This window comes from Mchenga conophoros, linkage group LG6 (genome assembly GCF_057382185.1).
Source record: "Mchenga conophoros isolate Kocher_MC1m ecotype Shallow Benthic linkage group LG6, M_conophoros_male_GT1.1, whole genome shotgun sequence".
In the NCBI taxonomy this organism is placed as follows: domain Eukaryota; kingdom Metazoa; phylum Chordata; class Actinopteri; order Cichliformes; family Cichlidae; genus Mchenga; species Mchenga conophoros.
The window spans coordinates 3,265,009-3,292,101 of NC_140531.1; the positions used below are offsets into that span (position 1 = coordinate 3,265,009).

The 27,093-nt window shown below is 42.2% G+C and overlaps 1 protein-coding gene across 1 annotated transcript in view; it reads right to left on the reverse strand.

Moving 5' to 3' along the window:
* The window catches only part of tenm3 (teneurin transmembrane protein 3), an 810,020-nt gene extending 784,473 nt beyond the window's left edge, over positions 1-25,547 (reverse strand). The window contains exon 1 of the mRNA XM_085275827.1: positions 25,285-25,547. The gene's annotated coding sequence lies outside the window, so the exon portion shown is untranslated. The remainder of the gene's footprint in view (positions 1-25,284) is intronic.
* Positions 25,548-27,093: the final 1,546 nt, after the last annotated feature.

Consider the following 27,093-nt stretch of genomic DNA (forward strand, 5'->3'; position numbering starts at 1 on the left):
GAGTAGAATGGCTATATAATGGCTCTCTTGCACCCTGACTCTTGGTGGCGCTGTCACTTGGTGTTCGCTCTCTCTGCGGTAGAGTAACACTTCCTGTTCCTACTCAAACAAGGTGGTGTTTTTGAGTAGCTTATCTGCTTAGCAATTTAATCAAAAGGTTTTAGATATATTCTTTTTTCATAGCATAATCTTCATGTGCTTCATCCGAAGCACACTTTCTGTGTACTCACTACCTAATTTATAGCCAAAGTATTCACTTACTGTGTCTTTACTGTTTCGCTAGCTTAGCTTATCTTGTAGCCAACTCGCTAGCAGCATGGCCTCTTCACCTGTCCATCCTGCACTTTCCTGCTCATTGTGTCAGATGTTTAATTACTTCTCGGCCTCCTTTAGCAGTAATGATACTTGTAACAAATGTAGCATGTTTGCAGCTCTGGAGGCCAAGATTACTGAATTGGAGACTCGGCTTCGCACCCTTCATTCACCCATAGCTAGCCAGGCCCCTGTAAGCTGGTGCAGCCGAAGATAGCGTAGGCCCCGCTAGCTGTTCCCCGGTTCCCCAAGCAGCTGGGGAAAGAGGGCGGCTGGGTGACGGTGAGGAGGAAGCATAGTCTTAAACAGAAGTCCCAGGTACACCACCAACCTGTTCACATGTGTGTGAACGCAGGGTTGTTGGCTGAGAGCCTGTTCACATGGGGCTCTCAGCCAACGACCCTGCGTCAGTGTGGAGGGGCCTGCAGGAAATCACCAGCTACAGACGCCCCCCACCCACTATTGAAGCAAACAAAGACCTGGCCAATGAGTTAAACACTTTCTATTGCAGGTTTGAGACGGACAGACTCCCACGCCCCACCCTCCCCTCCCCAGGGACATTGCTTCAGACATTGACCCCCAACACACCTTCCACCTCTCCCCCCTTCACCCCCACCCTCCCCAATCAAGACTCAACGACCACCCTCACCCTCCCCAATCCAGACTCAACGACCACCACCACCCTCCCCAATCCAGACTCAACGACCTCCACCACACCTCTCACCCCCCTTTCCTCCTCCCTGAAACTCAGAATACACACTCAGGATGTGAGCCGACTATTCCAGGAACAGAAGCCCAGGAAAGCCCCCGGACCAGACGGCGTCTCACCCTCCTGCCTCAAAACCTGTGCTGAACAGCTGGCTCCGATCTTTACTCGCATCTTCAACAGATCCCTGGAGCTGTGTGAAGTTCCCTCCTGCTTCAAACGCTCCACCATCATCCCTGTTCCCAAGAAACCCACCATCACAGGACTGAATGACTACAGACCTGTCGCCTTGACGTCTGTGGTCATGAAATCCTTGGAACGACTGGTGTTAGCCCATTTGAAAGGCATTACAGGCCAGCAGCTGGACCCTCTGCAGTTTGCCTACCGGGCTGCATTACATCCTGCAACACCTTGACCGCCCGGGAACTTATGCCAGGGTCCTATTTGTGGACTTTAGTTCGGCTTTTAACACCATTGTGCCTGAACTTCTTTCCTCCAAACTCTCCCAGCTCAGCGTGTCACCAGCTACCTGTCAGTGGATCACCAGCTTCCTGACAGACAGAAAGCAACAAGTGAGGCTGGGGGAGATCACCTCTGAAACCGGGTCCCTCAGTATTGGTGCCCCTCAAGGATGTGTTCTCTCACCACTACTGTTCTCCCTCTACACTAACGACCGCACCTCCAAGAACTCGGCTGTCAAACTCCTAAAGTTTGCAGATGACACCCCTGTCATTGGCCTCATTCAAGATGGTGATGAGTCTGCATACCGGCAAGAAGTTGAGCGGCTGGTACTCTGGTGCAGTCAGCACAATCTCGAGCTGAACACTCTTAAGACTGTAGAGATGACAGTGGACTTCAGGAGACATCCCTCAACTCTGCTCCCCCTCACCATATCAGACAGCCCTGTGTCAACTGTGAAGACCTTCAAGTTCCTGGGTACAACCATCTCCCAGGACCCGAAGTGGGAGACCAGCATCAACTCCATCCTCAAAAAGACCCACCAGAGGATGTACTTCCTGAGACAACTGGGGAAGTACAGTCTCCCACAGGAGCTGCTGATCCAGTTCTACACTGCGGTCATTGAGTCTGTCTTGTGCTCCTCCATCACAGTCTGGTATGGAGCCGCCACTAAACAGGACAGGAGCAGACTGCAGCGGACTGTACGGGCAGCAGAAAGGACCATCGGCACCCCCCTGCCTTCCATCCAGGATCTGTACCTCTCAAGAACCAGGAAACGGGCAGATAAAATCATCACAGACCCCTCACACCCTGCACACAGACTTTTTGATCTGCTGCCCTCTGTCAGACGGTACAGAAGCCTGCAGACCATGACCACCCGACACAGGAACAGTTTCTTTCCCCTCGCCATCTCCCTTCTTAACAGTTGACCTGTCACACTGCCAGACTGCAACTGCACCTTATGTACATTTTGTAGTATTCATTCCACCTCGTTCATTTCTGTATTTTATGTATATAAGTTTAGATTCGTCATTTATAGTTGGTTTACACAGCTTTGTGTATGCATGTGTAATGTGTATATATAGAATAGAATAGAATAGAATTCAACTTTATTGTCATTGCACATGCACAGGTACAGGGCAACGAAATGCAGTTTGCATCCATCCAGAAGTGCTTTAGTGATATAGATATATTACAATATATATTAGCAATAATATAGATATGTGAGTATATTACAGAAATGGGTCTATTATGGTATGTTATAATGTACACGGTATGAAGTATGTTGTGAATATTCTATAACTATAAGTATGTACAGGCTGTAGTGAGTACAAGCTATGTACAGGATATGAACAGGATATAAATATGAAAAACTATACAGAATATGAAATAAATAACTTTACAGAATCTGGGATATACAGCTATACAGAAATGGGAACTATGCAAGTTGTAAACAGTTGTAGGATTAAAGATTATCGAATGTACAGAATGATTATTTACACAGAGCTATACAGTAGTGCAGTTAAGATAAGTGAGGGTGTAGATAGTTTCTACAGAGGCTATATAAAGTGCTAGTGGTTGTGAGTGGTGGTTCAGTCCATGTTATTATTGTGTTTGAGGGTACAGTTGTCCATTGTGTGTGTGTGTATGTTCAGTCCATGAGTTTAACGTGGGTCAGATGTCAGGAGGCAGAGTTCAGGAGTCTGACAGCTGTGGGGAAGAAGCTGTTCCGGTACCTGGTGGTCTTAGTCCGGAGGCTCCTGTGGCGCCTCCCAGAGGGCAGGAGGGTGAAGAGTCCATGTGATGGGTGACTGGGGTCTTTGATGATTTTCCCAGCCCTTTTCAGACACCGCTTCCTGTAGATGTCTTTTATGGCAGGAAGTGGTGCTCCGGCGATGCGCTGGGCAGTTTTCACGACCCTCTGCAACGCCTTCCGGTCCGAGGCAGAGCAGTTCCCGTACCAGACTGTTATACAGTTGGTCAGGATGCTCTCGATGGTGCAGCGATAGAAGTTCACCAGGATGTCTGAGGACAGGTGGTTCTTCCTCAGAGTCCTCAAGAAGAAGAGGCGCTGGTGAGCCTTCTTGACCAGCTTGGAGCAGTTGGTCGTCCAGGTGAGATCCTCGGAGATGTGGACTCCCAGGAACTTGAAGCTGCTCACACGCTCCACAGCCGTCCCCTTAATGTGGATGGGTGGATGTGGGTCAGCATTCCTCCTGTAGTCCACGATGAGCTCCTTGGTCTTCTCGGTGTTAAGCAGCAGGTTGTTTCTGTCGCACCACTCAGCCAGACGATCCACCTCCTCCCTGTAGGCGGCCTCATCGTTGTCACTGATGAGGCCAATCACCGTGGTGTCATCTGCAAACTTAATGATGGTGTTGGAACCATCAGCAGGTCTGCAGTCGTGGGAGAAGAGGGAGTAGAGGAAAGGGCTCATCACACAGCCTTGTGGTACACCGGTGTTCATTGTGATGGTAGATGAGCAGCGGTTATCCAGCCGGACATGTTGGGGGCGGTTGGTCAGGAAGTCCAGTAACCATTTGCAGATGAGGGAACTGATACCCAGGTCTGTCAGTTTCCTGATGAGTTGTGAGGGGTGGATTGTATTGAATGCTGAACTGAAGTCTATAAACAGCATTCTGGCGTAGGTGTTGTTGTTGTCCAGGTGTGAGAGGACAGAGTGCATTGCGATGGAGACTGCATCCTCTGTGCTCCTGTTCCGGCGGTATGCGAATTGGTGGGGGTCCAGGGTGGGGGGGAGACAGGATTTGAAGTGTGCTAGGACCAGTCGCTCTAAGCACTTAGTGATGATGGGGGTGAGTGCTACTGGGCGGTAATCATTGAGGCAAGATGGGTTGGAGTTTTTGGGTATCGGGACGATGGAGGTGGATTTGAAGCAGGCCGGTACCACAGCGTGGGCCAAGGACAGATTGAATATGTCTGTGAGCACTCCTGCAAGCTCCCCAGAACACGCTCTGAGAACACGCCCGGGGATGCCATCAGGGCCTGCAGCCTTGTGGACATTGATCCTGCTCAGCACCGCTCCTACATCGGTGGGGGAGAGAGTCATAGGTTGGTGGTCTGGCGTCATGTCTGCTTTGGTTGTAGTTGTGGGGTTCCCTTGCTCAAAACGAGCATAAAAGTTGTTGAGCTCGTTGAGGAAGGAGACATCAGAGGATGCGGGGGAGGGTTTGGTGGTCCTGTAGTCTGTGATGGTCTGGAGTCCTTGCCACATGCGTCGGGGGTTGGAGTTGGAGAAGTGTTCTTCTACCTTCTTTTTGTAATGGTGTTTGGCTTTTTTGATGCCCTTCTTTAGATTAGCCCTGGCTGTACTGTAGGCGTGTGCATCTCCTGACCTAAAGGCAGTGTTGCGGGCCTTCAGGAGGAGACGAACATCCCGGTTCATCCAAGGCTTCTGGTTGGGGTACATGGTGATCCGTTTCTGGGTGGTGACACTGTCTGTGGTTTTGGAGATGTAATCCAGTACAGATGAGGCGTACTGGTCCAGGTCTGTGTGGGTGAACATATTCCAGTCTGTGTTTTTAAATCTGTCCTGGAGCACTGCGTCTGTCCCCTCTGGCCACACTTTAATTGTCCTCACAGCAGGTTTCACACGTTGGATGAGTGGTGAATACCTAGGTGTGAGGAACAGGGAGAGATGGTCCGATTGTCCAATGTGGGGGAGGGGTGTGGCTTTGTAGGCTCCAGCCAGGTTGGAATACACATGGTCTAAAGTCTTGTCTCCTCTGGTGTGGCAGGAGACATGTTGGTGGAATCTGGGGAGGACTGTCTTTAAGTTGGTGTGGTTGAAGTCGCCAGCAACAATAAAAGCAGCCTCGGGGTGTTTATTCTGGTGTTTGTTAATGGCTGCAGAAAGTTCTTTCATGGCCAACCTAGCATTAGCGTCGGGGGGTATATACACGGCAGTGAGTATGATCGAAGTGAATTCTCTGGGGAGATAATAAGGTCTGCATTTGACCATTAAAAACTCCGCATTAGGTGAGCAGTGACTCTCAGTAGTAGTGGAGTTCATGCACCAAGCATTGTTAATATAAATGCACAAACCTCCACCTCTGGTCTTGCCGGAGTCATCTGCTAGCCTGTCGGCTCGGTGTGTGTGGCGTCCTGCTAACTCGATAGCATTGTCCGGGCAGCTGTTGTTCAGCCATGTTTCGGTGAAAAACATGACATTTGAGTCCATAATCCGTCTGTTGTTAGTGATGGAGAGCCGTATCTCATCCATTTTGTTTGCCAGAGAACGGACATTGGCGAGAAAAATACTGGGTAAAGGGAGCCGGTGTGGTGTTAGCTTTAGCTTAGCCCGTAGCCCTCCGCGCCTACCTCGCCTTTGTTTACGATCTCGGCGCCGTCTGCGTGCACTTCCGCCCAGCCGGGGAGAGTGGGCAGCCTCCGGTGTTCTGGAGATCTCTGGGATGAGTCGGAGATCGGCGATAAAACTGTTGGAGTTGTGAGTCCAGATGTCCAGAAGCTCTTGTCTGCTGTAGGTCAGCAACGCACAGCAATTCTGGACGAATAATCCGGTTAAAAGTAGATAAAAAACCGCTAAATAGCAGATTCTGGAGAGACACTGAGCCTCGCGTTGTTCACGCGCCGCCATCTTGGAATATATAGAGACGTGTGTGTGTGTGTGTGGTGTGTGTGTGTGTGTGATTTACATTGCTGTGCTTGAGAGCCGCCATCTACCAGAACCAAATTCCCTGTATGTGTCTGCACATATACTTGGCCAATAAACACGATTCTTATTCTGATTCTGATGTCTAACCGTTTTTCCCCACTCAGCGATACACCTGCCAGGGGTCATAGTCTTGTAACTGGCTATTCTGTTCTGAGACATGCGAAGCTAGAGACACCAGCAACCATAGTCAATTGTCTTCCAGGGGCCAGAGCAGGCGACACTGAGGGAAATTTAAAACTGCTGGCTAAGGGTAAACGTAAATTCAGTAAAATTATAACTTTGCCAAAACAATGTGGGACTGTAGTTTTCTCTGGTCCCCTCCCCAATCAGACCAGGAGTGACATGTTTAGCCGCATGTTCTCCTTAAATTGCTGGCTGTCTGAGTGGTTTCCAAAAAACCATGTGGGCTTCATAGATAATTGCCAAACCTTCTGGAGGAAACCTGGTCTTCTTAGGAGAGACGGCATCCATCCCACTTTGGATGGAGCAGCTCTCATTTCTAGAAATATGGACAAATTTATTAAACCCCCCAAAATATGACTATCCAGAGTTGGGACCAGGAAGCAGAAGCAGAGTTGCGATCTTACACACCTCTTTGCAGCTTTGCTCCTCCTGTTACCCCCCCCCCCCCCCCCCAAAAACCCCCTGTCTCCATAGAGACTGTGTCAGCTCCCAAACAGATTAAAAAAAACTAAAAACCAGCAACAAACAACTTAAACATAAAGAAAGAACAATGCAGTATCCACATCTGAACCAAAGAGTAAAACAGTGAAATGAGGATTATTAAATATTAGGTCTCTCTCCTCCAAGTCTCTGTTAGTACATGACTTAATAATTGATCAACAAATCGATTTACTTTGCCTTACAGAAACCTGGTTCCAGCAGGATGATTATGTTAGTTTAAATGAATCAACACCCCCGAGTTATTCTAACTACCAGAAACCTCGAAGCACAAGCCGAGGGGGCGGTGTGGCAGCAATTTTTCACACCAGGCTATTAATCAACGAAAGACCAAGACAGACTTTTAATTCATTTGACAGCCTGATGCTGAGCCTTGTCCACCCCAGCTGTAAAACTCAGAAACCAGTCTTACTTGTTATTATATATCATCCACCTGGGCCTTACACAGAGTTTCTGTCTGATTTCTCCGACTTTTTATCTGATTTAGTGCTCAGCTCAGATCAAATAATTATTGTGGGGGATTTTAACATTCATGTAGATGCAAAAATTGACAGCCTCAGCATGGCATTTAATCTGTTATTAGACTCAATTGGCTTCTCTCAAAAGGGGGGAGCAGTGGGGAGTAGACTTCAACACAGTAGATGTCTTTCTGAAAGTGCTGTAACTAAGTTTAAGAATATAATCCACACACTGTTAGCATCTTCAATGCCCTGTACCAACACCGAGCAGAGCAGCTACCTGAATGCTACTCCAACAGAGGTCAATCATCTTGTTAATAATTCACTCACTAGTGATGCGCGAATCATGAACGAATCGTTCAATACTCGAGAATCACTTTACTGACTCATGAATCATGATTCGCAAGCCCAACTGACTCACTGACTCATCCCTGTTGCTGTTAGCAGCAATCTATCTAGCTTATAATTAAAATTGTGGAGAAAAACACAACATCCAGTATCTTAACAAAAAAAATTCTGCTCTGAACTGGAAGAAAAAGCCCTGAGTAGAAGCTCACATCAAGACAATAGCTCCTCGGTTCACAGTAGCATCGCTCTGCTAACATGCTAACAGTACATTTGAGCTATTCACCCCCTCCCTTCCTGTGCTGAATCATAGAGCGAACGAATCACTCACCCCCTCCCTCCTGTGCTGAATCGTAAGCGTAAGCAAATCACTCAGGACTCACTAACCCCCTCCCTCCTGTGCTGAATCGTAAGCGAATCACTCAGGACTCACTCACCCCCTCCCTCCTGTGCTGAATCATAGAGCGAACGAATCACTCACTCACCCCCTCCCTCCTGGCTCACAGTTTCTTCTTCTTCTTGGTTGGCAACCAATGTTAAGGCGCATTACCGCCCCCTGGCTCACAGCTCAGTGGACATTTAGATGAGAAAATATATCCATCCATCTTCATCCGCTTTATCCGAGGCCGGGTCGCGGGGGCAGCAGCCTAAGCAAAGAGGCCCAGACCTCCCTCTCCCCAGCCACCTCCTCCAGCTTATCCGGGGGAACACCAAGGCGTTCCCAGGCCAGCCAAGAGATATAATCTCTCCAGCGTGTCCTGGGTCTGCCCCGGGGCCTCCTCCCGGTGGGACATGCCTGGAACACCTCACCCAGGAGGCGCCCAGGGGGCATCCTTGTCAGATGCCCGAACCACCTCAGCTGGCTCCTTTCGATGTGGAGCAGCAGCGGCTCTACTCTGAGCCCCTCCCGGATGGCCGAACTTCTCACCCTATCTCTAAGGGAGAGGCCAGCCACCCTTCGGAGGAAGCTAATTTCTGCCGCTTGTATCCACGATCTCGTTCTTTCGGTCACTACCCACAGTTCGTGGCCATAGGTGAGGGTAGGGACGTAGATTGACCAGTAAATTCAGAGCTTCACTTTTACACTCAGCTCCCTCTTCACCACGACGGACCGGTGCAGCCTCTGCATTACTGCAGCTGCAGCCCCAATCCGTCTGTCGATCTCCGGCTCCCTTCTCCCATCACTCGCGAACAAGACCCCGAGATACTTGAACTCCTCCACTTGGGGCAGGAACTCATCCTCGAGTGGGCACTCCACCCTTTTCCGGCTGAGAACCATGGCCTCAGATTTGGAGGTGCTGATCCTCATTCCCGCTGCTTCACACACAGCTGCGAACCGTTCCAGTGCAAGCTGGAGGCCTTCATCCGATGAAGCCAACAGAACCACATCATCTGCAAAAATCAGAGATGAGATTCTGAGGCCACCAAAGCGAAAGCCCTCCGCCACTTGGCTGCGCCTAGAAATCCTGTCCATAAAAATTATGAACAGAACCGGAGACAAAGGGCAGCCCTGGCGGAGCCCATCACCCACTGTGAACGACTCCGACTTATTGCCGGCAATGTGAACCAAGCTCTTGCAACGGTTGTATAGGGATCGAATGGCCCGTAGCAATGGGCCAGACACCCCATACTCCCGCAACACCTCCCACAGGACACCCCGAGGGACATGGTCAAATGCCTTCTCCAAGTCCACAAAACACATGTAGACTGGTTGGGCAAACTCCCATGCACCCTCAAGTATCCTCGAGAGGATAAAGAGCTGGTCCAGTGTTCCGCGACCAGGACGAAAACTGCATTGTTCCTCCTGTATCCGAGGTTCAACTAGCGGACAAACTCTCCTTTCCAGCACTCTGGCATATACTATACACAGTGCAGGTAGAGCACCGCTTTCCCCTCCTGAGACGCCTGACGGTTTGCCAGAATCTCTTCAAGGCAGTCCAAAAGTCTTTTTCCATGGCCTCTCCGAACTCCTCCCACACCCGAGTTTTTGCTTCAGCCACTGCCCGAGCTGCATTCCGCTTGGCCTGTCGATACCTGTCGGCCGCCTCCGGAGTCCCACAGGCTAACCAAGCCCGATAGGACTCCTTCAGCCTGGTGGCTCCCTTCACCTCTGATGTCCACCATTTGGTTCGGGGATTACCACCACGGCAGGCACCAACCACCTTGCGGCCGCAGCTCAATGCACCAGCTTCGGCAATGGAGATGCTGAACATGGTCCATTCGGACTCAATGTCCCCAGTCTCCTTCGGAATGCTGTTGAAGCTCCGCCAGAGGTGTGCGTTGAAGATCTCTCGGACTGGGGCCTCTGCTAGACGTTCCCAGCACACCCTCACTACACGTTTAGGTGCACCAGGTCTGTCCAGCGTCCTCCCCCGCCACCTGATCCAACTCACCACCAGGTGGTGATCAGTTGACAGCTCAGCCCCTCTCTTTACCCGAGTGTCCACAACATATGGTCGCAGGTCTGGTGATACGATTACAAAATCGATCATCGACCTACGGCCTAGAGCGTTCTGGTGCCACGTGCACTTATTGACACTCTTATGTTCGAACAAGGTGTTCGAAGAAAATATATAATTAACACATTTAAGGAAAATACTAATAAAATAAACAAAATAAATGTTTATTAAGCAATTTTGATAGGAAATTGCTTAATTTTAGAAATGTTTTTGCTCTATAAAATAGTTGTTGTTTTTTAGAATCATTCATCTTAGCAGTAGGATTTACATGAAAAGAGAAACAAATTAAGTTGGAGTGAAAATGTACATTCTTTGCACTCTCTGGTCAACTGACTCAGTGAATCAAATGACTCAAAAAACCCGATTCACTTTGGTGAGTGACTCATTAACACTCGGTTCAGTAAAAAGAATCAAATTTACCATCACTACTCCTCACTACGTACAACTCTGGATACTGTAGCTCAGGTGAAAACCAACAGAGGTGTTGACTCGAGTCACATGACTTGGACTTGAGTCAGACTTGAGTTATTAATTTTATGACTTTAGACTTGACTTGAAGAAATGTTCTAAGACTTGTGACTTGACTTGGACTTTTACACCAATGACCTGGGCCTTGAATTGGACTTGAACCGGTTTACTTGAAAAGACTTGATATTTCACCCCAAATATAAAATTCAACATACATATTATATAGAAAGTGTGCACCATTAATTCAATTCATTGATTTATTTATTCAAACCACACTCCGTACATATGTGTGCGTGAGCTGTAGCACAGTCAATCAAATTAACCAGATTTTAAAAAAAAAACGCTCAAAAATGCTGCAAGGAGTTATTTTTTTCAGGTACATAAACTATGAAGTAGTCAACAAAAAACCGAAATGCAATATGCAAAACATGCAAGAAGAGAATCACAGACAGAGATGGAACAACTTCCAACTTTCTCCGACAGTTGAAGTTGCATAAAGAACGGTAGGTGGTGCTTCTCTCTTGCTACGATGAGATCATGACTTCATCTAACAAGCAAATCTTGTCCAGGCTACGTTGGTGATACAGTTTTTTTTAATGTATATGATATTTTTGTCATGCGATTTTAAAGCCGGCCCTACAAGCACATCCAAGAATAACATGCAGCTTATCTCAGAACTGTCGGTGAAAATTATTCTTGGAGCTAAGTTTAATTGAGCTGCATTTTATAGAGGTGCAATTTCACAATTTGTGTATATTTTCTAAGTTCACTATTTCGTCATGTGTTGAGAAAAACACAGATTTTAAAATTACATGGTCTAATATTTACATTTAACTGCAACATTCTTTCTTCGTTTTTTTTTTTTTTTTTAAGACTTGAAAGGACTTGAAATTCAAAGTTTCAGACTTGTGACTTTACTCGGACATTTACACCAGTGACTTGAGACTCGACTCTGACTTGCCTGACATTACTTGGGACTTGACTTGTGACTTGAGGATAAAGACTTGAGACTTACTTGAGACTTGCAAAACAATGACTTGGTCCCACCTCTGAAAACCAAGGCCTCAAATCAGAAGTATTAGACTCCGTGGCATAATTCTCAAACACAGCCTAAAACAGATGGTAAACCTCTCCAATTCGTAAGCTCGAGAGGAAATGTCACAAATTTAGAAGATCATCATTTAGCCTGGAGAAATAGTTTGTTGCTTTATAAGAAATCCCTCAGCAAAGCCAGAACATCTTACTATTCATCACTGATTGAAGAAAATAAGAACAACTCCAGGTTTCTCTTCAGCACTGTAGCCAGGCTGACAAAAAGTCAGAGCTCTTTTGAGCCAACCATCCCTTTAACGTTAACTAGTAATGACTTCATGAACTTCTTCACAAATAACATTTTAATCAGTAGAGAAAAAATTACCAATAATCATCTCACAGATGTAATATTATCTACAGCTACTTTTAGTACCACTGATATTAAGTTAGACTCTTTTTCTCCAATTGATCTTTCTGAGTTAACTTCAATAATTATTTCCTCCAAACCACCATGTACCACAGGCCTTCAAGCTGGCTGTAGTTAAACCTTTACTCAAAAAGCATCTCTAGACCCAACTGTCTTAGCTAATTATAGGCCAGTCTACAACCTTCCTTTCATATCAAACATCCTTGAAAGAGTAGTTGTCAAACAGCTAACAGATCATCTGCAGAGGAATGGTTTATTTGAAGAGTTTCAGTCAGGTTTCAGAGCTCAACACAGTGCAGAAACAGCTTTAGTGAAGGTTACAAATTATCTTCTTATGGCCTCTGACAGTGGACTCATCTCTGTGCTTGTCCTGCTAGACCTCAGTGCAGCGTTCGATACTGTCGACCATAATATCCTATTAGAGCGATTAGAACATGCTGTAGGTCAGAGGTGTGGACTCGAGTCACATGACTTGGACTCGAGTCAGACTCGAGTCATTAATTTTATGACTTTAGACTTGACTTGAAAAAATGTTCTAAGACTTGTGACTTGACTTGGACTTTTACACCAATGACTTGGGACTTGAATTGGACTTGAACCGGTTTACTTGAAAAGACTTGATATTTTACCCCAAATATAAAATTTAACATGCATATTATATGGAGATTGAAAATGTGACGTCATTCACGGGTAGAACCGCAAAGGATTCTGGGAACTCGTGGCAAGCGGTAGTAGCGCACGCAGGCTTTCAATTAAAATCAGTCACACAGCGATAAAAAGAAACACAAAAATGTCAAGAAGCTGTTGTATTATTAACTGCAATAGCCGGTCGCATGACAGCCACGGGAAGCCGACGGGTAAAGAGATCGGTTGTTATCGGATTACGTCGTTGAAGAGAAATTGTTCGAGCCATGTTTCCGAAGTAACAAAGAGGCGACTGGATTGCAGCCATTCAAAGATCAAATATAACGTCCTAGAACACTCCAGCTCACAGGTTAGTCTGCTCCAAGCATTTACACAAAGGTCAGTCTGCTGTTGTAGTTAATGCGTCATTTTTCTTAACATAATTGGTGATATAGGTTACAAGCAAGTCTGGCGCTGAACAGAAATTGTCGCGCTATGCTCCTTTATTTATTGTGCATAAATAGTAAATTGTCCTGACACAATATTGCGTTTCGCTTCTGTTATTATGGTACACTGACAAAAACACATACTTTTATTCACAGGATAAAAAAGGTTTTTTGTATCACTAATTGCCCAGTACGATTACAGCATACAATATTATTGTCACTGCTACATTTCTGTGATGCTACCAGAAATTATTTCCACTACTAATTAATTACCGTTGAGCTCAAAGGTTATATTAATAAACGGTTAACGAATGTGTATTTATGAAGACGATTTGTGAGACTGGTAAACTTATGATACGTACGATGGTCTTTCGTTCTACACGGTGCATTTCAAGGTCCTGCACCCATCCGTCGGTAAACTGTACCTGGGCTTGTTGCAGTGACCGGAAGTTACTAAACTTCATGAGTGTATGCACTCACTCCAAGAACCGTATAATTATAAATATGCATATAAATATGCTAAGATGAGATAGCTGACTTCATCTAACTAGCAAATGTTTTCCAGGCTACGTTGGTGATACAGTTTTTTTTAATGTGTATGATATTTTTGTCATGCGATTTTAAAGCTGGTCCTACAACCGCATCCAAGAATAACATGCAGCGTATCTCAGAACTGTCGGTGAAAATTATTCTTGGAGCTAAGTTTAATTGAGCTGCATTTTAAAGAGGTGCAATTTCACAATTTGTGTATATTTTCTAAGTTCACTATTTTGTCATGTGTTGAGAAAAACACAGATTTTAAAATTACATGGTCTAATATTTACATTTAGCATAACTGCAACATTATTTTTTCGTTTTTTTTTTTAAAGACTCGAAAGGACTTGAAATTCAAAGTTTCAGACTTGTGACTTGACTCGGACTTTTACACCAGTGACTTGAGACTCGACTCTGACTTGCCTGACATTACTTGAGACTTGACTTGAGACTTGAGGATAAAGACTTGAGACTTACTTGAGACTTGCAAAACAATGACTTGGTCCCACCTCTGCTGTAGGTATTACAGGTACTGTGCTGCAGTGGTTTGTATCATATCTATCTAATAGACTCCAATTTTTTAATGTAAATGGAGAGTCCTCTTCACACACTGAGGTCAACTATGGTGTTCCACAGGGTTCAGTGCTAGGACCAATTCTGTTTACATTATACATGCTTCCCTTAGGCAAAATCATTAGAAGACGTAGCATACATTTTCACTGATATTCTGCTGATGACATCGAGTTCTATCTGGCAATGAAGCCAGATAACACACACCAATGAGTTAAACTGCAGGAATGTCTTAAAGACATAAAGACCTGGATGGCCGCTAACTTTCTGCTTCTTAATTCAGATAAAACTGAGGCCCTGAAAATCTTAGAAATATGGTATCTAACCAGATTCTTACTCTGGATGGCCTTAACTTGGCCTCCAGTAACACTGTGAGGAACCTTGGAGTCATTTTTGACCCAGAATATGTCCTTCAATGCACATATTAAACAAATATGTAAGACTGCGTTCTTCAATTTGTGCAACATCTCTAAAGTTAGAAATATCCTGTCTCAGAGTGACGCTGAAAAACGAGTTCATGCATTTATTACTTCCAGGCTGGACTACTGTAATTCATTATTATCAGGATGTCTTAAAACCTCTCTGAAAAGCCTTCAGTTAATCCAAGAAAGTTCCATCCAATCCAGGATAGCAGAAGGACAACTGATGCCTAAGCAAAAACCCTTAGTTAACCCTTGTGTTAGACCATCTCTGAATTGAGGATGGGGCCTAAGGGATACCAGGTCGATTCAATTCAATTCAATTCAGTTTCATTTATATAGTGCCAAATCACAACAGTCACCTTTATATTATAAGGTAGACCCTACAACAATATTCTTCCGTCTATCCCTCTTTCGCAAAATGCAGCAGTATGTTTTTATGGCACCGGGATGCCAGGTTCTCTTTCTCTATCTCTAGCAAACGAGTTCTACCAACAAGTTGCCAGTTTCCCTTCAATCTATCCCTACTTCATAAAATGCAGCAGCATTGTTTTTGGCACCAGGATGCCAAGTTCTCTTCCCTCTATCCCTCCTTTGCAAATGCAGCAAAAAGCTTTTTTTTTTTTCTTTGCTTGTCCTCTCTGGCACTGTAGCAACGTCAAGAAAAACACCCAACAGATTTATTTTCCCAAGTGGATCATTACGGTTTTTGCCATACTGGTCCACTTGATTGTCATAGTTTATTCAATCTTAATTATTTATTTATTTATTTTTTTTACTTTTAAGTTATGGCAGTCAGACAGGATAAGGGGATAGGAAAAAGAAAGATGAAGAAAAGAGAAGTTGGGAAGAGGCTCAACAAAAGGAGAGGGAAAGAAAAACAGAGGGGAAGAGTGAGAAAAGACACTAAAAATCCACTTGATCACCTGCTGGAAAAAAAGAGAACAATACAGTAGGGAAATCACAGCAACAACTAACATAAGCATAAGTACCAGTAACAATACCCCAGACAGGGTGGTCACCCAGCAGCCAAGGTGCAGAGCTACAGGGGGCTGCGGCAACATGGCCACAGGCTCCGCCAGCAACCGGCTACACCGCAGCGGACCAACACCGGGCCCAGAGACCCAAGATCTGAGGGCCCAACACACCCCGGAAGGGGCGCAACTGAACCATGGGTGCCAGACCCCGCCAAGTTGCCACCAGGAGTGAGCCCACACACCCGAGCACCCAGCCCTGGGCAGAGAGAACCACCAATGCATCGACGGTTGGGAGCATCGGCGACCCACAGGGAATGTAATGAGGGGAGATAGGCGCCCCGTCGGGGGGGGGGGGGGGGCTGAGATGTTCTGAGAGAGTTGGAGTCTAAGACCTGACCTGACAAATAAACATAGACTAATAGGCACATGCAGACTCAAACAAACAAGCTTTTGGCACCAGGGTGCCAGATTCTCTTTCTCCATCCCTCCTTTGCAAATGCAGCAGCAAGATTTTGGCTCCGGGATGCCAGATTGTCTTCACTCTATCCGTCTTTCGCAAATGCAGCAGCAAATATTTCTACCACTGGGATGCTTGTTTTTCCACATCAATCCTTCATATGCAAAGCAGCAGTGAACCTTTCCAGCACTGGGATGCCAGATTCTTTCTCTATCCCTCATTCCCAACAAGCTTTTCTGCATCTATCATTGCAAAAAGCAGCAGAGGAACCTTCTGTCTTCAGGATGTCAGTTATGCGCCATCTATTGTTTGCAAAAAAAAGAAAAGAAATGCTCTACTATCCTTCCTTTGCAATATGCAGTTGCAAACTTCTTGACACCGGGATGCCAGGTTCTCATTTGCAAAATGCAGAAGCAAGTTTTACTACCAGTGTGATGCCAGTTTCTCCGCATCTAGCCTTCATATGCGAAGCAGCAGCAATTTAAGCACTAAGATGCCAGATTCTCTGTCTCCGTGCCACTGTCACCAAAGTGCTTGCTCATAGGGGGTCATATGATTGTTGGAGTTTTCTCTGTATGTATTATTGTAGGGTCTACCTTACAGTCGCCTTGAGGTGACTGTTGTTGTGATTTGGTGCTGCATGAATAAAACTGAATTTAGGGCTGCTCAATTAATCGAATTCTAATCGCGATTACGATCTGGGCTTTCAACGATCATTAAAAATGACTGAGCCGATTATTAGTACCTCCCTCATGCTTTACTCCCGCGCTGCTCCGTGTGGCAAATCGAGCACACCTCTCTGCATTTCGAACACACATCACAACAATTAAGAGGACCAGAGGGAAGCTCGGAAAGCTAAGCAGAAGTTATTTAGAGAGGAGAGCGACTGCTGTTGGTTGAAAAGAGGTTTAAAAAAAAAAAACTTCAGTGGTGTGGAAACATTATGGGTTCGCGGAGTCAGACGTGGATCAAGTAGACATAGTGTGTAAACTTTGCTACGGTGTCATAGCTGCACCACAGAGCAACACTGCAAAGTTCACTAAACATAGATGCTTACATTTTTCATTTATTTCTTATATTGCAAACATTTGCACTGTTATCAGTATTTGCACACTATTTTATATTATTTTTTAAAGTCATAATTCAATACATTGTTATTGTTAAATAAATATTGTCAAATAATCGAGATCTCAATTTCAGTGAAAATAATCGTGATTATCATTTTTGCCATAATCGAGCAGCCCTAACTGAATTTAATTGAATTTAATTGAATTGAAATATCCCTCATTTGTAAATGCAGCAAACAACTTATCAGCACCAGCTTGCTAGTTTGTTGCTCTTCTATCCCTCTTTTGCAATTTGTAGTAGCAACATTTTCGGGTAGTTTCTCTTCCCTCTATCCCTTTTCCACAAATGTAACAGCAAGCTTTTTCCCTGCATCTATCTGTCTTTCACAAAATATAACAGTGCACATTCCTGGCACCATGTTTCCAGTCATCTTCTCCATATCAGTCATTTGCCAACACAGCAGTAAACATTCCTTATGCCAGTTTCACCACTTTGTTCCCTCCTCTGCAAAATACATCAGCAAACCCTTCCAGCACCAGGATGCCAGTTTCTCTGCCATCTATCCTGACTTCGCACACCACCAGCAAACCTTCGTGACACCAGGATGCTAGGTTCCGTCCTCTATCTCTCTGAGCTCCACCATGCGCATAATTCCTCAAGGCATCCCTTCACTTCTCATGTACTTTCACTAGCATTATCTAAACCCTCTATCCTTGACACAGACATTTGAGACAGCTCTCTAAGCCGACTCACAGTTCTGACAACATCTCAAATGTCAATATCATCTTCTATGAGGTTCAGCTGTGCCGCTTGGTGGAATTCTACTTGGCTCTCTGTTAGGGTTGTCTTTATGGAAGGTGGTTCTCCTCTAATCAGTCTTTCAATTTAACAAACCCTCCCAAAACTGCTGATTGTCACCTGTGTTCATTTCAGAAATCAGCACAATCAATCAATATTTATTTCTATAGCACATTTAAAAAGGACACTGACCAACAAAGTGCTTCACACAAGGCAGCAAAGCGGATTACAACAAATGGCAACAAAAACAGTTATAAAACAGTTATAGTTACAGTTACAGTTACATAGCACAAATATAGACCAGGAGGAAGTTCGAACTGATTTGCTAAAGGCTAAATGGAACAGGTGAGTTTTTAAGCACAATTTAAACAATGCAATGGATTCTGACATGCGGACATCGATTGGAAGATTATTCCAGAGTTTAGGCATGGCAATTTCAAAAGCTCGGTCCCCTCTAGTCTTTTGTTGGGCCCTTGGTTGCACTTAGAGCAGTTGGTAAGAGGATCTAAGTGCTCTCTTTGGCTATACACATCGAAAAGGTCTGTTAGGTAACTGGGCACAGTAGTTATTGCTACCTTACCCAAAGTAAATTATCCAGCCAACCACCCCCTCTCCATCTTCTACTCCAAGATAAGCGTTTATGAGTCATTACCTCAAGTCTCAAAATCCTGTCATGTGGCACTGTCAGAGCTTCAGTTCCGAGTCAAGCCACATCGCTACCTGATCGAGGGTTTCCCTCATTCATCTATCAAGGTCTTTTGTTGTCTGACATTTCCTTTGATCTCTTCTCTCGGCATTCCTTCATAATTTTCCGAGCTCATCCGGTCCATTTTATGGAATCCTCAACCACCTTATTGACGTCCACTCCGAGGCCTTCCCCAAACCGCAGCTCAATTCATGTTTTTTACCTACTAAAAAAAATGCTGTCAAACCTAAAATGAGCTAGCACTCCCTGCCCCCACAGAATAAGATTTTTTTTCAACTATTTTCTATATTGTTACTTGGGATTGTGCAATCAAAGCATCATCATATGACCCCTCAACCTGAATGTAGGGAATAAACTACACAGAATTTATGGGAAACTGCAGGATTTGTCTGAACACTAGTTTTACTAATAATACATGGACTGCATAATTTAAAATGCAGTAAATTGTCTGCTGTTAACCGGGTGTATTTCTTTCTTCAAACACTCCTGTGCTCTCCACATCTCTGATAAATCAACTGCAGTAATTTTAGGGCTAAAGAAAAACTTTTACAGACAAATAAGACAGCCCAGACAATTATGAACATCACAGCGGATTCTTTTGTCACACATTAGGTGACCATTCAAACTGTTCTCAGATCCTGAACAGAAGGCCGATGACTTCTAAAACCCAACCCAAATAACCTCTTTGTCCTATCACTGTAATTGCGGCACACATAAATGGTATTGTTCACACAAAGTATTTAGAGAACACAAATATAAAAACAATCATCTTCTTTGTATTTTCCGGAATTTTCAAATGAGGGATTTTTGCTTTTCCTCTTTTAGTGCTTATTGTTCAGCTGCCATGTGCCATTTGCATTACAACTATTGTCACCTCTTGAAAATTAACTTCAAGTTGAAAGAGGTTAAGAGGTAAAGAGGTTTACAAAGGAAAGCTATCAGAATGTGAAATTTAATTTGGTTTTATTTATATGGTTCCAAATCAAAATAGTGGCCTCAATGCATTTTACATTATAAGGTAAAGACCCTAACATAATACTGAGAAAATCTTCTATAGCTAACAATCTAAGTCAAAGTTTTTTTGAAGAAGGGAGCCATATGGTCGATATCAGTAGACGGCTATGACATGAAAAATAAACTTCTCTGACTGGGCATTTTTAATAATTCGTTTTACAATGTTGTATTTATGCAGTAAGTTCAATGTAAAGTAATTCAGAGAAATGTCCATAACACATTGAGTTGAAATTGCCACATATCACATTTCTGCTGCCCACCATATTCATGTGTAGCCAGTTTATGCATAAGCAGAGTACAGTATGTCCCTGTATAGACAGTAAATATTGTCACCAAAGTTAAAGATATACATTTATTTCTTTTGTATTATTAAAAGGATCTTACTTACAGCACAAACCTGTCCATGATCTGTGATTTATAAGGTCTGTTTAATGTGAAATAGTAACATGGTTTTAAAATGTTTTTATTTTTTTCATATTTTCAAGATAACACAGCGAGAAGGAACTTGAAATCATATCATCACACCTTCAGAAATAAATGAGGTGAAAAAAAGAAAAAGGATAACCATGTGCACATGTTTCCCATCTTGCAGATACAGATGTAGTATCTACATTTTCTGCTTCAATACTGTGCTACATAAAGTTTGATGCATTGTATATATAGGCTTGTATTACAGTAGCACTCCTATGTTTGACATTATGGAGGCTGAATTTCTCTTTCTGTCAGCCTCCCTATGTGATGTCAAGTCCTTATGACTCCAAGATTCATAGCCCCAGTCTCTTCTACAACAGGAAATGAATAGGATAACGCTTTGCATTTATATTAATAACTTTATCAGTATTCACAAATCAGAGCAGTCATCTCTCATTCATTTAAATATGTCATTTGCATCATAGATGTGTGCTGGATGCCAACATCCTTGTGGGTAAAGCTGTAGAATGGAACATTTGAGAATTATTTTTAATTTGTTCAATTCTTTTAATCTGTTTTAAAGCACTGTGTAAAAAAAAGTAATTTTGTCACACACAAATCATGCATTTATTGGTAAGAAAAGTAATTTGTCAAGAAAACGATTTTTCTTTCCTAACACACTTGTTTGACCTTGAGCACTGGGCATTTGCCCCTTGCACAGAACATTTCCTCTAACAGAAACCATTCACACCTGGTGTAAACTCAAAATCACACAGTAATTGAGTGGTAAAAAAAGAAAAAAAAGAAAAGAAAAAGCAGCTTTTCCTCTGGAACATGAAAAGTGTTAGGGAACACAAGATAGAAAAAAAAAGCTGCCCAAGAGACCTTCAGGTGTCTGAAGTATGACTTTAGAAACCCCTTCAGCAATCAGTGGCAAACTAAGAAGCTTACAAACCATATTGCTTTCCCAACACGGCCGATTCAAGAGCCCTGAGCATTTTAATGGAAATGGTAAATATTATGTGACAAACTACTTTCCATTGCCAAAGAGTCAACAGCCTAAATGGCACAGAAGGCTTAAATGTTTGGTTATCCCTTACAATGAACTAGTCACAAAATAATACATAACTAGAATCAATGTAAATATTCAATTCAATTTTATTTATACAGCACCAAAGCACAATAACAGTGGCCTCAAGGTGCTTTAGATTGTAAGGTAGATCCCACAATCATATGACCTCCTATGAGCAAGCACTTTGGCCACAGTGGGAAGAAAAAAACTCCCTTTTAACAGGAATCAACCTCCAGTAGAACCAGGCTCAGGGAGGGGCGGGGCCGTCTGCTGCGACCGTTTGCGGCATGTCAAAGTAAAAGAACACATGAAGATCACCAGCCTGCCCACAAATAGTGTTTTATTTTGATAAACATCTTTTAAAGGTGTATATAAGGGCATCTGAGTAGAGGAACCAGTCTTGTGTCACTGTCTAGCCTTAGTTATGGTTATCTTAAGTCATATAATGTCGAGGCCAACTATTTATACAAAGTTGACATGTATAACCTGAACACACAAAGCACAATAAGTTGTGAGGTTTCTTTTGTGTGGGTTCTTTTGGGCAAGTACTGTATATGATAATGAACTATTAATAAATATCTTGATTTTTTTTAGTCTTTTCCTTTAATGAATGTACACTGCTTTACAATTTAAAAAAACTATTTTTGAACCACTTGATGGACAGGCACTGCCTCTTCATCAACTTTGCTGTGATTTAATTTATTTAATTTTATTGTTTGCCAAATGTAGCAAAAAAGAAAAAAAAAAAAAGCCAAATCCTTTGTACCACTGTTCAAGGGAAATGCCTGTTAATTCCCTACAGTCAGCTCAAACAACCAAGAAAGAGCAAAAAGTACAATGGAAAGCACCTAAGATGTTGATAGAGTTAAGATATTGTACCGAATCTGAACAAATGAGAGCAATCAGTACAACACAAAGCTTTGAACAAGATGAAATGGCTACATTTTGTAATTTTGTTCTGGTCATATTTTTATGATATATATTTTTATATGGTCTAAATATACAGAATTAAGTAGCTGGATGCAAATATTTAACAGCACCACTACTTCTGATAGCGATATGTTATAGTTGGTCTTTTTTCAGGATGCATGGGGATATTCAAATTATATTATAACAATCACTGATAAAGAGAATGTTTCTCAAAGACATCAGAAAAACAGTGACAACTTTTTGTACACGAATAGAACAAAAGCTATGGTTCTGATGAGGACCTCCTCACTTACCAATCACACTTGAACATCAAATACACTGCTTTGTTTTAGAAAAAGACAATAAAAACCTGTTGCACAGTAATACAAATTAGTTTTAAATTTAAATTCACATACACCTGCATGAAACACAACGGACTGTCTGGAAGGAAGAAAAAACATTTTTAAAGACCTGTCACCTGACATATTAGAAAAGGTAGACATTCCACAGAAATTCTATTATCACAAATTAAGTGCTTTTTTTAAATGCATTAACATACTAAACTACACAGTGAAATTTTCAGCTAAATAACACAAACCTTTTTTAATGCAGTTTATTACTTTAAAGATGCATTCAACCATTCAAATTCTAAACCTGTAACTTGTCATTAAAATCTGTTGTAGGCAGTAGAGTTTAATGAAAGGCAAACGCTCAAATGATAGCTTAAATAATTTTTACTGGCTTAACTCAGTTTGGGGGGGATGATCCACGGGGATCCCAGAGAAACCAGTAAATACGAAACACTCTTTAATATTAATTCCAGTACTTTTTAATGTGGGATCTAATCACCTTGTAAACATATTGTGCCTCATGAGGCTGCTGGGTTTGTGTCAGTCCACAATCAGGTTGAGATCACTTGAATAATCTTTCCTAATATGAAAATCTGAATTCATTTAAATTAATTCAATTCAAGTTTCTTTCAATTTAGGTGTTGCTGCTGCGCAATTTACATTGTTTATAATGCTAATTTCAAATCTGTCATTGTGACAGCTGCTCACTTTACTGCACTGTCATCACCAGCACTTTCTTTCCTTCCCTACAGCAATGCAGTGTTGTGGTCATTAAAGAAAAGAAAAGGGACGTTTTTCTTACTTTTGTCTGTGACCATAGACTCTTTACTTATTTCATAGAAGTCTGAAATTGGAGGGATCTAAAAACAGATCTCCTTAAATTACTCATGAGAAAATATTTAGCTACTTCACAGAAACCCACTTTTGTTGTAGTTTTTTCCTCTTTTTTGTCTTTCTAAAAAAAATGTTATTATCGCTTTAATTATTCTTTTGCTACATTCACACAAGCCAAGAGGTTAAATTAAATTCCCGCAAAATACGAATGTATTGACAATTAATACAACATTAATGACCAGGTGACTACATTAAATACACGAAGTAAGTCATTTACTATTCAGTCCAAATTAACAAATGCCAATGTAAAAGGTTGAAAAGGTGTATTAGTAGTTATATGTTAGGGTTGAATATTTATGGTACAACCACAATTGCCAGAAATCAATTATACCCAGAGAGAAGCAATACTTAATTATTCTCTCATCATTTCACTTCCTACAGTATATCACATGAAGCTCCACAATGAGCATGGATGCTTTAGTGCATTGTGAGCTTTCCAGCTTTACATATGTCATGATGTAGTCTTCTGTTCAAAATCTGTATTTCAAGGTGAATAAAAATCTGCACTGACTGATCTGAGTAGCTGAGTAGCTTCATCAGTCTCTATGTATTTGGTGCTGCATTTATCTATAGAAATACCAAGTAAAATCAGGTGATCTCCATAACGCAACAAGCTAGATAATATCTGCAGTACAGTTATATGTAAGTAGGCTACTGCAGTACTTACCATTATTTAACAATGTCTGATATTTTAAGGCCTCAATTATACCAAATTGCGACCTATAATGAGATTATGATATAATGTAGATATAAATTATCTGCAGACGAGTGCGGGTGCTCTCAAAAACCAAGCAGGCACGCAGCCATCCATCTGATGACGAAACTGACATCACTCTGGCCCGACCTGACCCTAGTCCACTCATACTCGGGTCAGGCTGGAATGTAGGTTGACGTTTTAAACGGACTAGACTAAACCCTTTGAGCTCTTCATAACTGTCCTGCATTCATACGCATTTCTGAACACCTTAACAGTGTTAAGCCTGACTTAACAACCGTCTACCAGGTCAGTGTGGTCTTAAGTGTCAACCCCAGCCATGCAAATTAAGTTTCTATTTCAGACATAAAATGATTGCTGAAATACAAACTAAAAACAAACTAGCAACTAAAAAACGCAGTGAAAAACAATCTCAATCTGACAGCGTAAAGAAAACAGCTCACTATGTGGGGATCAGTTAGTGCCGCAGTGCCCTCAGGCAACACTCTTTTTTTTTAATAGGTCAGTTCTTCTGATCAAGCATGGTTACATTTTAAACTTGTAATATTTATCATTAAAAGCTGAATTCTGTAAGCACATTACTGTATATTATGTACCTAACTTTACACTGTTTTAAAAATAAAGTGAAACATGTTAGAAAACTTTGTGAAAATAGAGTTGTGGTGCTGTATGTTGAAATCACACAGATCAGGGATGTTCTGGTCCACAGGGTGTGTATGAAAATTTGGGAAATATGTCCATGATATGAATGCAGGTAGGATGTGGCAAAGTGTCAGTGACACCCAGTGACTTGTAACACCTGCCACAGCTTAATGATACAGTTAGTGAACCTGTTGCGAATGAGGTTATTGTGCCTGCTTATCCAACAATGAGCTATCAGTGAGAGTGTGTGAAACTTTGTACAGAGTACAAGAGCAATTTTAATAAATTAAGCTTTTTAATAACGAAAAAAAAAAACGTCCGCATGTCTCAAATGTCACTCTAATTTTTCAACAGTAGGCTTTCCAGCACCCATTTGCCGTGCCATAGTACCTTTAAATAATCAAACAACTCTCAAACCAGCTGTCTCGCTGTGCAAGCTGTGCAACTGTTGAAAACTCCTGTGTGTAGTTTCCTAATTAACAGGAGCCAGTAACAACTCACCATTCATTCACTCCAATTAATCCACTGGAGCTCCACATCCACACTCAGTGTACAACTTCTACACGAGCATGCATTGAACATTTGCCACCTGAGAGCAGCCGAGCAAGGCTCTTCATCTCTGTAAAAGTCCTTACCTTGAAGGAGCGGAGTGACGGTAGCTCCTCTCTTCTCGTTTTTTTTTTTTTTTTTTCGGGAGACCGGATGCGTTAATGCGCCCCGTGATCCGCCGTTGTCCCCTCTTCTCCTTTTTCTTCCTCTCCTCCGTCAGCAGGTGTGTGTGTGCGTGTGACTGAGTGAGTTTGAATGGACACAAAGATGGAGAGACGAAGGCTGAGTGCGCGTGTGTACGTGCGCTAACGCCGGGAGCACGAGCTTGACGGTTTCTGGATGTAGTCTGGAGAATAACGAAGAGGGAGGGTGGTGTCATTATGAAGGCTGCGCTCTTCTCTCTCTCTTTTAACCCTTATTGAACCACAGATTGAACACAACTGACCAGGACGAAATGTTAGTGTGTCAGCTCCAGGATGGAGTTTGTTATTGTTGTTAATTACACTGGACTCTGAACTTTTTATATATCATCATTGTCTTGGTTCTCCGTCCCCCAAGTTCTCTTAAGACGCATTGATGTGTTATTTTTCTTCTTTACATTCTACTTTTTAAATTCTCTTTCCCTTCACCCCCCCTCAATTTTCTTTCCACATTTTATTCAACACTGGCATTTTTCACTGTCTCCACTCTTTTCTTTCGTACTGTACTCATGTACCGCTATTTACAGTATTTTGTAAACCACAGAAAAGGTCTGGGGGCTAAAGTCCTGCAGGCATTGCATTTTATTTAACTGTACGGTACTTATACAAAAAATACAATGAAGTCTACTGGACCTAAAACAGGTGTGTGTGAAGCCATGTGCAGTAAGATTGCATGGCAAACTGAAGAAAGCAGGAATTTACTTCTTCTTTAAATATTATTATTATTATTACTATTATTATTAATGTTGTTGTTGTTATTGTTAGTGTAATTGAATGACATGATGTGAGAGCAGAACATTGACAAAGCTGAGAGACTTTCTGCCTGCTTTTTTTTTTTTTTTTTTTTTGGTGTGTGATATATATATATATATATATATATATATATATATATATATATATATATATATATATATATGTATATATATATACTCTAAGTGGGATTATTGCTAATGTTACTTTTAATTAATTTTAAAGCAAATTGTAATTTTGATTCTGAAGAGTGCTGAATTATTTTAAAAAATCACCACAAAAAACTTCAGGAGTCTTTTATTCACTTTCTAATAATACTTCTGTGATTTACTTAAGATTAATACTTTAAAATGCTTGTTTTTAAATTGAATTAAGTGAATTTCTATTTTACATTGACTGAAATCATATATTGTAAGTCTGTAGTTCAACTTCTTTGGTAGTAAACTAATGATGTAACTACTTACTTTTTAAAAATGATCTATTACACTTGCAGCCATTCAAGAAGACTCATTTTTGTTTTGAAGGAAACCATCAAGAATCAACATTAATTAACACTCATGGTATCACTGCTAATCTGTCTGCAAAATATAGCACAACTTCAATAACTTTGAGCATTATCGAACAAAGATTAAATTTAATTTTAAAAAAGCGGTGTTTTTAGTTGTGTTTTGTTAGCTGTGATTCTTTGCTCAGAAACAGTGTACATGTCATTAAAGGGAAATATTCCCAGTTCAGAAACAGCTGTTTCCTCTGCTTTCCATTTATATTTAACCAGAGAACGTTTCAAATAGATGTTTATTGGATAGGTTTACTTGAGAAAATTAGCTGAGAGTACATAAAAAAATATTCAGTATGTATTTATATTAAGATGCTGTATTTAATGTCAAAGACCTAACTCTTCATCCATTTATTTTTCAATGTGGAAAGGTTCAAGCAAATAAATCC